Source organism: Hesperophylax consimilis, chromosome 5, assembly GCF_061612785.1.
Source record: "Hesperophylax consimilis isolate HC1 chromosome 5, BYU_Hcon_1.0, whole genome shotgun sequence".
In the NCBI taxonomy this organism is placed as follows: domain Eukaryota; kingdom Metazoa; phylum Arthropoda; class Insecta; order Trichoptera; family Limnephilidae; genus Hesperophylax; species Hesperophylax consimilis.
The window spans coordinates 545091-558635 of NC_142840.1; the positions used below are offsets into that span (position 1 = coordinate 545091).

The window sequence follows — 13545 nt, forward strand, 5'->3', positions numbered from 1 at the left end:
TCTAAAACGCAAATCGCCTGGTGGAAGGGTCTAAAATTGTTCAGCATTGGTGAGGTTTTTTGCACAAAAACGGCGCTATACAAGTCATCCAAGTATTATTATTATTATTAGATTTTTGGAAAGAAGATTGTGAAAATGTTAAACTATCGTTGGTATAGTAAATATTTAAGTAAGTTTATCTATCGGCAAAGAAAAAAAATAATACTAGCTGACCCGGCAAACGTTGTTCTGCCATATAAATTATTTATAGTGAATATTTTGGTTGTTAAATAAAAAATAACAAATGTATTGTAAGTGTGTGGGGATGGGATCTATGGCAGAAAGATGAATGGAGCACTGAAGACGATGACCGCCGATAAAAACAAAAAAATACCAACCGTTCATTTTCTCAATTTAATGTGTTTCATTAAAGTAACGGACATATTCATTGAAGTGAAAATGAAATTCATGAGTGAAAAAAATTAATTAAATATTTTTTATCCTTAAGTAGGAAAATGAAATAAAAAAATCAATATTAATTTCGAAGATCAATTGAGTGTACAATATTTTTTGTCAGTCAGTCGTTAGCTAAAACAAATAAGCTCGATGGTTTGCCCACGCGAAAACACGCCAATTATAATTGTCCACGTGAAAAACATGGTGTGCCGAAATTTAAGCAAAAAAAAAAAGAAATTGATTTCGTTCAGTTCGTTCCTTTTGAGATTGAGGACCTTGAGGACCACAAACACCGTTACACGATATTTTATATATATATATAGATACTGATTTTATATGTATATAGATATCTGAATATAATATTCAGACTGTGACGTATTAGTCGACATAGAAATGATTAATTAAAAGTTCAGTTCCACTTTGGGTGAACAGGAAATACGGAATTTCCTGCCCAGACATGAGCACCGATGCGGATAAACGTGATATTACTAAGTAATCATAAAACGTTTTGGATACCGGAATACTTGATTAAAAAACCATCCAAATTTCACCGACATCCGACTCGCATAAAATACTTTCTTCCGCGGTCCCTCTTCTAGGACTGAGTGAGACTGAGGTATGACTGTCACATAAATAGATAGTTGTGGGTCTGTCAGTGACTAAAGTGAGACTGAGGTATGACTGTCACATAAATAGATAGTTGTGGGTCTGTCAGTGACTAAAGTGAGACTGAGGTATGACTGTCACATAAATAGATAGTTGTGGGTCTGTCAGTGACTAAAGTGAGACTGAGGTATGACTGTCACATAAATAGATAGTTGTGGGTCTGTCAGTGACTAAAGTGAGACTGAGGTATGACTGTCACATAAATAGATAGTTGTGGGTCTGTCAGAGACTAAAGTGAGACTGAGGTATGACTGTCACATAAATAGATAGTTGTGGGTCTGTCAGTGACTAAAGTGAGACTGAGGTATGACTGTCACATAAATAGATAGTTGTGGGTCTGTCAGTGACTAAAGAGCCCGATAATGGACCAAAGTTTGGAGCATTTTTGATATTGGAAGACAGTCACTGCCGTTAGGTATTGCCATTACTAAATGGTGCGTTACTTCCTTCTTATCCGCAGGGTGTTCACTTTTTGGTAATTCGCTTCTACACGGAGAAAAATGATCCTGTTAAAAAAAGTGACATGTCATGAAAACTTCCTGATAAAATTTTAGTCATTCAGAATATATCGAGAACACGTGTTATTTTCCTAATACACATCATGACGGAATGCGACAATATCAGTGTTTCAATATCAATATCAGTATTGGTATGAACACGGGTGTCCCGCCATCCTCATAAAACTTTTCGCTTTTGACTGATATTTTTTTAGGAATTCTTTCAATTCATTCAATATAGGCCTACAGTCCCCGTTTTATAAGGAAAACGAATAAATTGACCAGATTTCGAATAAATTAACAGTATTTTATATCAGTAAAGTTTCTCCGTGTATGTTTTCGAAGTGTTTGTGTATGGTTTTCTTGATGTTTTAACTATTCTTTGCACATTTATTACTTCCAATAAACAACGTACTACCATGATACTCGTACAAGCGTGAGCCTACTAGTATGTTAGTCGAGAAAACTCAAATAAACTGTAATACCTAAAAAAAATTAAATAAATAAAAACAATGTTATTATTGTAGAAAGGTTTAATGCCATCAGAGAGGTTGGAATATAACCTCGCGATTTACAGAACTTCCTATCGGTGTATCGGTGTTCAGTTGTTGATGTAGAGATGTTGATTAAAACTCTCGAATTTACGAACGATAAATTTATGGCGAGAATAATTTTTACAGAGGATTTTTACAGAACTCGCGGTGTAACGGCGGTGAGGAGTAGTCAATCGCGGGGTTAGGACGCTAGATACAGAATGAATTATGCCAGCCACGGTTAGCACATATGCATATGGTATTACTACTGCTCTAGCAGTGATACCAGTATAAAATATTGTCAAGGAAAAATATTTGTAATGCAAATTAAAGCAGTCCTTCTACATACCCCCCCCCAGCGTTCCACAAGATACAAACTTGACGTTTTGTCTTGTTATTGTGTTCTTTATTCTATTTCGGATAGTAGAAGTATTTCCTTATATTGAATTGGTGCACTCCCAAAAAACTAAGTACCTATTATTTACTAACAAATTTACATAACAAGAATCGGGAAGATTAAACTTTATTTGTCACGATAGAAAAAATCCAGATAAGCCGGACACAAGACCATAAAAACGATTTCACGTAATTAAATACAGCTATTTGCAGCGTCTAGATTCGGGAGAAAGCATTTTGACCACTTCACAAAGGTGGCAATATTATAATGTACTGATAAAATCACAAATATCTGTTCAATTTGTATTTGATTTAAAAATAACAATAAAAAATATTACCGTTACTTTTAAAACGCGGTTACGCCTGGTGCACTTGGCAATAAAAGAAAGTTGCTAGTTTAATCGATAATGTCGTTAAACTTAATAAAAACAGTAAGATGGTAAAAAGATTACATAATGATAGTTAACGAATCAGTATTTCTCGAGGGAATTATTCGCCTTTTCTTCATTGTGTTTCAGTTTATATAACGAGCTTAGTTTTCTTACATTATTTGTTTTATCGGAATTTAACAATATAACAAAAATAACACATAATTGAAAACCGATAATCTTTAGGAAATGTTCTGGACGAAAAAAAATCTTAAAAGAAATTAATTTTATTTCAGCTATAATTAGATAGGTGTGTAGTTATTTCTAGGAAAAGGACATAAGAATGTTTTTTACAAATATAGTCCTTGCACAAAGGATGTATGTAATTTACAAATTTGTATAAACGGTTAGGTTGAGTTTGCTCTAGTGCAAATTTCTTTACCTGCTGAAGAAGTCTTGTCTTACCAAATGCAATTAATAAATTGCTAAATGCTCGTAATAAACCATTTCATAAAAGTACCTGACTGATCGTAAAAAATGGAAAGCCAATTATTTGATGAGATAGTAAAACCGTTAGTGGAACTTGAATCTCGAGCCATTTTGGTAATGAAAACTCGCGTGCGTCTTTACTGTTACGAAATGAAATTCGCCAGATTTACACAAAATATCGAGTAATTGTGCAACTAGTAATTTAATAATAATAATAAATAGCTTTTTGCGTACAAATATAACTTATTATAAATGGGACGGAGTTTAGCAAAATGTGTAGACAGATATTTGTTTGAAGATCACAAAAGATTTTAAGAAAAAAATATAATAATTTATTTTAAAAAAGTTCTTTTGGTGATTTTTATCGAGACATAAAACAAAATAGTGCTTAATTATAGTGCTAATTATTATTTGTGGCAGGATCACGAGAAAATCCAAAGTAATTAAAACATTAATTTTAAAAATCCAGCAGGATCTCCTCTGGGCATTTTCATAGATGTTTGAAATTTTAGAAATATTATTTTCACTGAAAACTAAACGTTTTATATATCTCCCATATTTTCTACAGTATTACCGAGTTAATGAGAGCAATAAAACATATTTCTCATTTTTATCCTGATCCTGGGCACAATAATTTTCCATTCCGAGACCACGAAACCAAGCTTATTAAAAATTAATTAGCCTAGCCTTTATTAGCTAACCAAAATCATGCTCTTAAAAATAAAACTACAAAAGTAAAAAAAAAAATAATTCAGATTTTTGGGCAAATTTCTTTACATACAGGCAGTCGCCTAGTATGGTGATTTAATGTATCACATATAAATAAATGTTTTAATAAAGTATCTAGGAATCGTAATTGACCATAACCTTAGATGGATCCTCACATCAAACAAATCACAAATAAACTTCTCAAAACAATACACATTTTCCTAAACACAAGAAACATATATAAAATAAAACAATTGAAAACAATATATTTTGCACTTTGCCAATCAATAATAGAATACGGAATTATTGCTTGGGGAGGAGCAACAAACTCGGCTATGAATTACATAGAAACCGCACAGAAAACGATCCTAAAGGTAATACTAAAAAAACATAGACTGACTGATACAGACCAAATATTCAACAGCTGTGACGTACTAGATATACGCCAATTATACGTTAAAACCAAAGATATTAGAAGAACGAGATATGCTATGTTGGCCGCCGGACCGTAGCCGGAGTACTACCTAATTAGGGTACTTTGAACGGTATCGGGACGTGTACGCACAGAAATCTGTTCTATGTATTAGTGCGGATACCTTAGCGCAAGCGAAGGTGTGCAGTAGTATTGGTGAACAAAACCGGCGACACTCGGCAAAACAATTCCACTCAGTACGAACTGCGCATAGCACATCTCGTTCTTCTAATATCTTTGGTTAAAACTTAAAACACTACTAAACTACATTTTTCACAAAAAAAAAAAAATTTCAACATACACAAAATAACACTAACAGACCAGTTAGACAAGCGTACAAAGAAAACATAAAAACTCCGACAGTAAATTCAAGCTTTGGACAAAGACACTACCAATACCATGCTATTAAAGCTTTCAACAGTGTAAAACTTGAAAACTTAAAGAACAAAAAAGACAATATTACCAAAATGTCATAGCATAAAATAAAAATAAAACCTATACGTAACACACAAAACCAATATAAACACACATCACTCACAAACACACAAGATTATTTTCAATGTATTATTTTTTAATTTTAAATATATTATTATGTATTATGTATTTTTAATTTTAAATGTATTATTTTCTCTTTAAATGTATTATGTAGATTATATTTTCATATATATAAAATGAAGGCCTCAGCACGGGCAAGCCAGGCCTACATTACTGGAAAAATTAAAATGTAAAAAATATTGTACCAAATAAAATAAAATAAATAAATGTATTTTATAAATAAAATGTCGTTACAATGGCAAAACATTTTTCATTTAGTATTAAAATAGCGGCAGCGTTTGTTCTGCTGTAGATCTACCAGAACTCAAATTCCAGCCTAATTCAATATGAGATAAAACCGTTACAAAAATACGTAACCAGAAGGAGGCAGAATGCGGTCATTTTTAGCATCTCCGCTAAAATAAACTCGAATAAACAGGTCATTTATTACACAGGTGGGCAACGAAGGCGCGTAGTTAGAGATCACACGCATATTATGAGAATGTAACAACTGTATTCGTTCGTCAATCGATTAATGTTTACATACATACAATTGTATTGGTGATATGGACAAAAAAACTGTTGACCGAAGACATATCGATAACATTTTTTTTATATATATATATATTTTTTTTTATGTGACACCTCACAAGAGTGTCCCTGCCTGTGCAGTGTACAGACAGGGGAACTATGTCACCACCCGGTTGGGCGGCGTTGTGAGGCGGAATAAGGTAGGGGCTGTAGGAAGGGATTTGTTAATGCGGGCCTTGAAGAGGCTCGGATTATAGGAGGGAGGAAAAACAAATGCCGGTAGCTCGTTCCACATACGAGCCGACTTACACAAAAACGAGTCGTAAAAACGGCCCGTTCTCATGAAGCCAACGTCAACCGTGAACGGATGTTCAGTTCGTGTCCGTCGAGTTTCGCGCACATTTATATTCGCAATAGCAAACCACCATCTGAAGACTGTAATTATAATCGATGAGACTAAACGAAAACAAAAGAAAATGGCAATTCGACAAACTAGACACTTTATTTTCTTGTCTTGTTTCACCCGTTGCTGTAGGTTCTTCTCGATTAGGGTTTAGAAATCCGGCACTTTTTTCAAATCCCGCGGGTTTTGCGAGATAGTAATTGGAATTTTTTATGAAGGGGTTTTAAATTGAAATATTGACTTTTTAAAATTATTTGGAATGAATCATCTTTGGTACTAGTAATATTATAAAAAGACATCGATGAGATAGCATAATAGGTATTTAAAAAAAACAGACATAACTGTCACTGAAAAAACTCTCCAGATCTGGCACGCCACGCAGCTGGTGGGCATGTGTATCCTGAACGCACCTCCACCCCACACGATTAACCCGGCCACCTCTGTTAAGTCACCGAACCAATTGGGGTGACCTGTGGAAGAGGTGTTAATAAATTATCACCGAGACGGCGGTACCCAAACCCGCCTCCCACAACTATATCACGTTAAGTCTATTACATTCGATATTGACGTCTTAATGATAGTCTTCGACCTCAGTAGTATCATCATCTACTTCATTGTGCTACTGAGAATCTGGCTTTCCATTGATAAAATCTCTGCATCTTCGTTCTCGATATCGATGCGAACCCCTGGCGAATTTTGGCACGATTGACCATTAAAGAACCCACACACGATCGAGCACTTCAATCCAGCTTTCATGCAGCCACATGCTCTGCCGCATCCTTTTTTGCAATTACGTGAATTGAAATTCTCCGGTGCTGGTTTCTCTGTCATTGTAACAGGAGCAAATCCGTTGGTGCCAAATTTCCAGCCCCAATTTTGATGAATTTTTTGGATTCCATAACATTTTTGGACTTGATGGTATGTCCTAAATGCACGATACCGTGCAGTATCATTCGTTGGTGGCAAAGAGAAGCAAGATACATGTTCTTTTCGTTGTTGATTTTGCGAAACATTGGTAGCGGACTACTTCCAAGGTTTCCTTTTCCACGTCGCCGCCGTACAAAGCTGTAAGAAAGCGTGCTCCAGCATCTGCTATGTCTTCTGGTTTTGCATCCTGATGTTTTAAAATGTCAAACATGGCATTAAGTGTTGTGTTTTTCCGCACAAACAAACAAAATTTTGTTTTACCTTGGTTGAAGAAGGACGATTTTGTATCGCAGCCACTAAAGGCGTAAAGAAAGAGAATGTTCTCAGCTGTTTCTGTTTATTTTATTCTCGGAATACAGTATTTTAGCAGTTTTTCCTCTCCCGGGTTTGCGAAGAGTTGAGATAAGGTTGCTATCTGAGATAGTGCTAATGCGGTCAGCAGAACTAGGAGATCGACGTCCTCGCCAATGACGAAAACAGCATCAAATGTCAGCAAAGGGAAATCATAGTGCTGACAATCAAAACATCAGCATCTTCTTCAGCCTAAACATTAAGATAACAGATAATTTTGAAACATAAGAAGAAATAATAAAAATAAAATTACAATAGATAAAAAATACGCGAACAAAAATAAAAAAATACAGTGATCAAATAGATTTACATGACAATTGAACTAAACGAACCATTATGATGCCAACATTCATCAAAATGAAAATTCATCACACCTTTAAAAACTGATATAATAAAAAATTTTATTCCTGGATGTGGGGAGGTTAGTGCAAACCCACACGTCCCATAAATATATACATATTTTTTGTACAATAGGTATGTGAAAAATGAAAAAATATATGAAGAAGAATAAATTAACACAGAGTACAACTATGCAGGGCGTGGTCTTGAGTGAGCTTGGGCCCAGCGCTCACTCAGGAGTGGCGTTTGGTGCTGGTAGGCTGCGGTCACCAACGTGTTGGCGGAGGCCATTAGCCGCATCCTGGCTCCAGGGACCCGGTGTCTCATCAGGCTGGTAAATCCATTTAGTCGTGATTCCGTGAACATTGTCGATGCGCTGCTGTATCTTCGGTATCCAAATACGATTCTACAGGCGTCATTATATTGAATTCGGAGTCGTTCCATCGAGCAAGTTCGGTAGTGACACCATGTCTCACACATATACAGGCCAGTACAGAAGGCGTTGAACAGTATTGCTGCATTTGCAAAATCTGCGGGCAATCATATTAGACACTATGCTTAGGCTTCTCCTTTGTCGTTCGATATCGTCATTGTCCGATAGGTCTTGATTAATAATGTGCCCCAAGTATTTCACGTTCAAACATGTATTTATTTTTGCCTCAGGTATACGAGGAGCATCTTAGTTGAATCTTGACTTTTTCCGTGGTGGAACGCAATCAATTCCGTCTTCTTCGGGTTATACATCATATTATGCTGTTTTCCATATTCTTCACAAATGTTTAGAAGTAATCTTAATTCCTTGATCGACGGAGCTAGGAGGATCATGTCGTCTGAGTAGCTGATATAAAGTCATTAAAAGTGATGAAACAAAAACTAGGTTTAATATTTACCTATGTAACCTATTTAACCTAGTTTTTGTTTCATCACTTTTCATGACTTTATATCACTTTTTGTAGGTGTGTTGAATTGTCATTTTGATGAGATACCCAGTCACCGACCAATAGGTATCTTCATGAAGCAGTGCAAACATGGCCAGGCTTGGCATGGCAACTACACGTTTTGGTACATTTATTTAGACATAATTTAAGAAAATAACGTTAGCTCACTTAGCGAGGCATAACAGAAAAATAATTATTACACTGTATATCTTAAATAACCACGCAAGAAGTTACTCATGCCACTGGTCGTACTGGTCTACGTAATATGCACGCGTGTTCACTGTTCAAATACTGACAAGTGTGTAAGGCCTTTATAATTTTATTAATATTAACTGACCAAAAATCATTACCAAACTTGCAGTAAAACTAAGACACTAAAGAGAGAATTTACACAATTTATAATAATAAATGATCTTACAATGTTTCTACTGCGTTTCATAGAATGATCGGTAAGTTTGGACAATTTGGATGATGTGTTCATTCTACCTTGTGATACTGATATTATTTTACCACGGGTTGAGAAATTAATGATTCATCAAATTAATTTTGCTTCCGTTGCAGTACACAGTAAAGACAAGAAGTCACAAATGAGAGCCCGCCATTGAGACTTCGTTAGTTGATACAATTAGAGCAGCACTGCATTAAATAGTCCGCCTATTATTAGGTCTTAGAATTATCTCAAGGAAATAGTCCCTAGTAATATAGTACTACTCCATCTTGCTACGAATGTAAAGACCCAACAAGGAAGATGAAGAAAATTAATTACGTAGCTGCGGCTGTCAATCTCACTTTGAATTTCTAACAAACTGCCGTCAAGTTGATATTATTACTATTAATGGTACTGGGACGGTTTGCATTTACCTGAAGCACTGTGACACAATATTCAACTATTTCAGCACTAAAATTGCACCCCCAATGTTTATACCTATATGTTAGTACCTGGTGTACCTAGAGTAAGATAAGCGATAATTGAATCCATGAATATTTCATATAGCTTTCTCCCGTAAATGCTGAACGAGAGTCCCAACTGCTACCAAACCATCTGGAGGCAGTGAGACTATGGCATCCCCAATTGAGGTATGTTGTGAGGCTGAAGGTAGTGGGGAGTGGAAGGAGATGGGGAAACTAATAAAGTACCAAGCTATTCAGATCTGGTTACCGAATATGGTTAAATCCATTTCAAGCGACGCCGACGTTTCAATTCTGTATGGTGGTATTTCACCAGGGATATGCAGTGCGATGATAGTGCCGTAAATATACTAAATATTATTTTTAATGTATTGAAACACATGAAACAGCACAAATTGATTAAATAAAATTTACTTACGGACGACGGGGTTTAAACCCACGGCCTCCGGTTTGCTAGTCGAGCGCCTTACCGCGGAGGCCGGCCACGGAGGTCGACGAATGGGTTAGCATGGGATAAAGGGCGAACCTTTACCAACAATATTCCCTCAATCCCGTTGATCGAGCAACTGCATAACAACCCAAAAATAAATCTCAATAACGGTCGAAGATTTTTATTCACAACTCTACCATCTGGGGGTGACAGATTACGCAATAAGTTCAAAGATTTTTATACAACCCCATACGCACCTGTCACACCTAAAAAGACGATGTGTTATCCAATTCAATTTTGTTTATTCATTACAAAATTGTTAATTTTAAAATGCGTTTTTAAAATATTTTTGTAATAAGAATTCTTAGATTAATATTAACAGTGTGTATACCAGTAATAATAGAGCCTGCCTACAAAGGAAGCTTCATTGATGCTAAAAATGTCGATCAATTGATTCTGTTCAACAGCAAGATTGCTCTCCCCACAGGCATGACCATTGGCAAGTTAGTTCTGCAGGCCGGGAGATAAAATAGTCTATGTTGTCGGTGACGTAGATAACCATCGGGAACATAGAAATGAATGTTCTCCATGATGACCGAGTTTTCAAACCATCCACGAATCAGTCTAAAGAAATGTGTAGCAATGCGCACATCCCTCCTGACCCGTAGATAGTTCATTCCGAGCATACCCAAAAGAAAGTCAGTGGGATAGAGCCACGGGTAGTAGCCATACTCCCTCGTGTAGAGAAATCTCAAGAATTTCTTCTGAACTCTCTCCACCATGAGAGAATACTTTACCTGGTGTTTACTCCAAATCACCGACCCACTTTCAAGTCTACTCCTTACTAAGGAATTAAATAAAACTATAAGCACCCGGCTATCTCTAAAATTCCTTGCAGTGCGTAGAACAAAGCCCAGAATTCTCAGTGAAGTGCTACATGCCGTCTCAATATGAGCATGAAATGTCAGCCTACTATCAAACATGATTCCAAGATCCTTCATTGTCGAGACACGTTTTAAACTTCGGGCGTCCATTGTATTCCGGTAATACCAGGTATGACTCGCCCTAGTGAATGAAAAAATTAAACATTTAGAAACATTAAACTCAATCCGATTTATTTTACTCCATTCAACAATTCTATCAATGTCTGACTGGAGTTGATTGCAGTCTTCTAAAATTAGTATTTCTAGGAAAAGTTTTAAGTCATCAGCAAAGAGAAGAAACCCAGAATGCAGAATTACTTCTGAAATATCGTTTATAAATATGGAAAAGAGGAGTGGGCCTAAATTACTGCCTTGGGGTACCCCCGATCGTACAAAGAAATGTATACATTGGAATAGTCCGTGAGACACAAACTGCTTCCTGTCTGCAAGACAAGTAAGTAGTCTTACGGAGAATCCTATTGTAGCCAGTTTATTGAGTAAAACGTCGTGATTTACAGTATCGAAGGCCTTTGAAAAATCATTGTATCAACAATCTACTTGATGGCCTTTGTCTTATATATAATAGTTGTTATTACTTATATATAAGTGTTGGCGTTGCGACGATACGCGCTGCGATCTGCTAGCCAGGCGATATTTGAAAATTATTCGACCCCCTCTCCAGAACAATTTACGGAGCGCCGTAATTACGTGGCTGTCTTCTGTGAAAGTTACAGATCCCATACAAAGAAATGATATTCAGCGGCTGTTTCCCAATTGATCTGACCCCCTCTCCCGAGTAAGATTATAGCGTAGTGTGTCACCCCAACATATAATACGTATCTATACGTCACGTCCAAATTATGCGCACATAATATAGCGTAATGTGTCTAAGGCTCAACAAACGGTAAAAACACATAAAAATCCTATAAACAAGAAGTTCGGTTGTTTCCGGCAAACGTGGCGCCAAAGAGCCTGTCAGTCTTATTGCAAAATCACTGAGCACACGAGAGGAGTATGACGTATGTCTTACGCTGGCTGCACGCATGAAGGCGCAGGTCAACACTCGCGGTGGGTCGTGGGTTTATTGGCACAATGCTAGCGCGGGCGCGGGAAGCAAGCACCATCAGTACCAGCACTAGCATCAGCACTAGTCACTCATCTCCATTACAACTACGATGGCGTTGCCAATGCCCATGCCGCCGATCCACATTCTGAGCTGAGGTGGAGGTATTGAATTGTCTATGTTAGAATGATGTGTGTGGTATTGTTGCTTGTATCCCTGTTAGAGAATTAATGTTTTTGTTGTATGTTGCTGTAATGTTTCAAGAACGATACAGACAATATCTTCCATCCAACTTCAAATCGTACTCGTACAGGGTAAACCCATGTCCCGTATTACGAGGCTTCCTCGAGACGTGGGCTCGGCTGTTTCCCTCGGAGGAAACACATTCGTAGGTAATTTATCAATCAGAGGTCACCGTTCCTTGAAGAATGTTCACTATTGCCAAAATAATTCGCCAAATCCGTCAAGTCGTGAGTCAGGGAGTGACGAGGCATGAATACAAAACGCACACTCCCATGAGACACAAGATATCCCTCGTACAACAATGAGCCAAGTGTCCTGCCGAGTGTCCTTTGTGTGCGAGCATCGATTTGGCTAAACATCGGAGTCATCTACCTATTTATCTTCGACTGAGACGGCAAAGCCTCGGCAGAGACTCTCACAACCTTCTGGTACTAACAACTTCCAAAACAGTTATCAATTTCAGTAGATCATCGAAATCAACAGTACAATGTGTGTGATATTTTGCGACTCGTGAAAAGTTAATTTACGGAGGAAGTCCGTTTATCATAGCTATTAAGGCAACAGATAAGCCACTTCCAATGAAATGTAATACTGTTTAACCCCTCAGGCTAAATTGTTCGCTTTTGGGAGCATTATTAGTCTAAGCGATGACCGTAATCTGATCGACCTACACCAAATGAGTGCTGGTCATTAAAACCACATTAGACTAGTAAAAAAAGCGCGTTCAGCCAGATTGCTATTCCGGAGAAATCCTGGAAAGAGACGACTTTATAGTCTTATATAAAGTAATTGGTATAATCTACATGTATTTTAATATTATCTTAAAATACTAAATCTAAGTGTATTTTGAACATACTTTTTAATATTTTGATTTTTAATTCTATTTTCTTAATATCATTTTCAGTTTAATCTTTTCTTTATTTCTATGGTATATAATGTGTTTTTTCTTTGTTTTCTAAATGTGTTTTTTCCAAATTATTTATTTGGTTGTTTATAAAATATTATTTTCCTAGTTCTTACATTATAATTTAAATTGTGTACTACTACCATAATACATGCATGAGAATGTATGAAGTGACAGCGGGTAATTGTATTTATTTATTTACATGGTAGAAGGGGCTAAATTTTTTTATTTAATAATTTTTATTTATTTATTTATAAGTACATGTTACATGATTAATACATTTATTTAGAAAAGATACATTAGCGCCACCATACTAGGCAGCTGCCTGTTTCATGGTGCCCAATGGAGGAATGTTTAGTTTGAATTTAGTTGTCTAGTGTAAACATATTTTGATAGAATTATAAAAAAAATTGAAAATTAGTAAAAAAAATTTATCGTAACTCACAAAAATTGCCAAAGTTTTAACAAATACATAAAGTAGTAGGT

General features: G+C 36.3%; 1 protein-coding gene across 3 annotated transcripts in view; it reads right to left on the reverse strand.

Annotated features, from left to right (window-relative positions):
* The window catches only part of CrebA (Cyclic-AMP response element binding protein A), a 254457-nt gene that overhangs the window by 173582 nt on the left and 67330 nt on the right, over window positions 1–13545 (reverse strand). The window contains exon 1 of one of the 3 annotated variants that reach the window (XM_089631513.1): window positions 4252–4459. The exons of the other annotated variants lie outside the window; for them this stretch is intronic. The gene's annotated coding sequence lies outside the window, so the exon portion shown is untranslated. Of the gene's footprint in view, window positions 1–4251; window positions 4460–13545 lie in introns of those variants that run through there. 3 annotated transcript variants of the gene reach the window in all.